Source organism: Delphinapterus leucas, chromosome 12, assembly GCF_059928025.1.
Source record: "Delphinapterus leucas isolate spDelLeu-1000000601 "Yukka" chromosome 12, BTC_Dleu_Yukka2, whole genome shotgun sequence".
Taxonomy (NCBI): domain Eukaryota; kingdom Metazoa; phylum Chordata; class Mammalia; order Artiodactyla; family Monodontidae; genus Delphinapterus; species Delphinapterus leucas.
Genome location: NC_143140.1, coordinates 46,223,720 through 46,226,104, shown reverse-complemented (window position 1 = coordinate 46,226,104; position 2,385 = coordinate 46,223,720).

Below are 2,385 nucleotides of genomic sequence, written 5' to 3'. Positions count from 1 at the left end.
GCAGCCTTTCTGCTAATGGGTGGCGTTTTGCTCGTGTCTTGCTAGTTGTTTGGCATGGGGTGTCCAGAACTGGAGCTTTCTGGTCGTTGCGTGGAGCTGGGTCTTAGCGTTGAGACAGAGATCTTTGGGAGAGCTCTTGCCGATTGATATTACGAGTGGCCGGGAGGTCTCTGTTGGACCAACGTCCTGAACTTGGCTCTCCCACCTCAGAGGCTCAGGCCTGACACCCGGCTGGAGCACCAAAACCCTGTCAGCCACACATCTTAGGCTTCTACAGATGCATCAAGCATCCACTGCATAGACATCTGATTTTCTCCTGTTGTAATTCACTTTCCAGTCCTTGTAGATTGGCTCTGTCAGGTCACTCTTCTGACGCTCAGCAAGGCTCTAATCTTGCATATCTTTAAAAAATTAAATAGCTGCTGAGAAGTGAATCAATCACCTCAGGGATGAGACCCAAGCTTGCAGCATTTTTCTCCTGAAAGGGTTTGTTTTTCAGAACAATCTTGGGAGGTAAAACTTGGGTGTGCCAAATCAGTCCTCGGGGCCCCAGTCAGTATTTGTGTCATTGTTTTGCCTGCGTGAACCCAGGTCCATTATGTGTCCTGAGCCAAATGTCATCCCAATGCTCCTGACACCCTTGCTGTTGCCATCCTTGTTGCCATGCATGCAATGCTGTTTGACATCAGTCTCTCTGCAGGGGTCACTGTGGATTGTCATTAACCTCCTTGCTGTGGGCTCCCTGCTCTTGCTGCCACTGGCTGCCAGGTACCCTGGATCCCTGCACAATGGCCAGTGGCAGGGCACCCCTGAGCTCACTCAGTCACACTGCAGGGCCCGTCAGGCTGTGCTCAGGGAACGGCAGCTGTCCGAGCACTAGATTACAGGCTTCTCCAAGCTCCCGTGCATGACCCCACCAATGCCTCCTTGTTCCATAATCGTTTTGTACCAATGACACATATCCACTTTAAATCTATTTCTCAAGTTCCTTTCATCTGAACCACCAGACTTTCTCCCGATGCCCAATCCAGAAAACATGCCAACTGAAGAAAGGTTCATTCTTAGGCCAGGCTTTCCGGGTCCCCCAGAAGGCAGTCAGAGTCTGCTCCGTGACTGCACTTGGAGAAGGCCAGACACCTTGAGACACCCTACTCATCAAGGCCCGAGCACCCTGCCTACTCCTCTAGGGCCTTCATCCTAGTAACTCTGGAATCTTCAGTTCGTTTTAATTTTCACCTCCCAGCCGCCATGTGTAAGGCATTCAGAGGGTCAGGATGGGAACAGAAGGAACTTCGGTAAAGTTTCAAGAAGAATCTCCTGATTAAAATGAAAATACACAGTGACCGCAGTTATGCTGCTTCTCTCCCAGCCTACGATGCCAAGAAACACAGCGACGTGTATGAGATAGGATGAAGTTACTCACCGGAAGGAGTAGCCCAAGCTGGCGGAGCAGCTGGCCAGAGGCCGCGCCCTCCCCCCACCTCTAACCTCACGAGGCTCCTCTAAGCACTGAGACTCCACGTTTCCCTGGTGAGGACAATCAGATACCCTGAGAAAAGAGAGAAAGTGAACACGAAGGACCAGGAAGAGACCGTCTCTAACTGCCACACACGGTTACGTACAAAGTTTGTTCAGACCAGAATTCATGTTTCTCGTCATCTCAGCTGAGGGTTCGTGAGACAGGCGTTGCCTTCAGGTGTGGGGAGTTGAGGCTGAGACAATCAGGTGGGGTCACAACAAGACTGAGGTCTCAGCCACAGCACCTGTCTCCAAATCCATCCTCCCCAGAATCCCCCTGACAAAGAAAATGTCTTCCTCCACTACCTCTGGCACTTGTCAAGAGGCGCCTCTTTCTGGTGAGTGTTTGTAACTCAGTTGGTGTCATTGTCTTCCTTAAGTAGAGAATGATGTCAGAATTTAGGATCGTCCCAGGGACCACAGCCACCTGAATCCCAGGGCACTTCACTGTTCGTGGAGGTTCACGGAGGGTTGGACACACGTGGTGCCCTGATGCCAATCTTCCCAGAAAAACACCTTTCACCTGCGACACTCAGGGCACTTCTCTTACCTGCTTTATCACAGGGAGGTAGGCCACAACCAGGACCCCCACTTTACAGATGGAGAAAGAGAGGCAGAGGGCAAGAGGAAGAAGCAGAAACATGTATCCGTCCCTGGTGGTTGCATTCAGTATCAAACTTCACAGCGTCCGCTTGTTTGGGTTGGCACCTCTTATTGTTTTACAGAAAAAAAGAAAGTGATTTCTCTCCTTACTAACTTACCCCAAAGCGGGAGCTGGCCAGGCACTGGCAGGTTGTGGTTTTCCTAAGTGGAGCAAGCGTCCCCAGGGCCTTCTTCTGCGCAGCCCAGAAGACGCAGGTCTTTGCC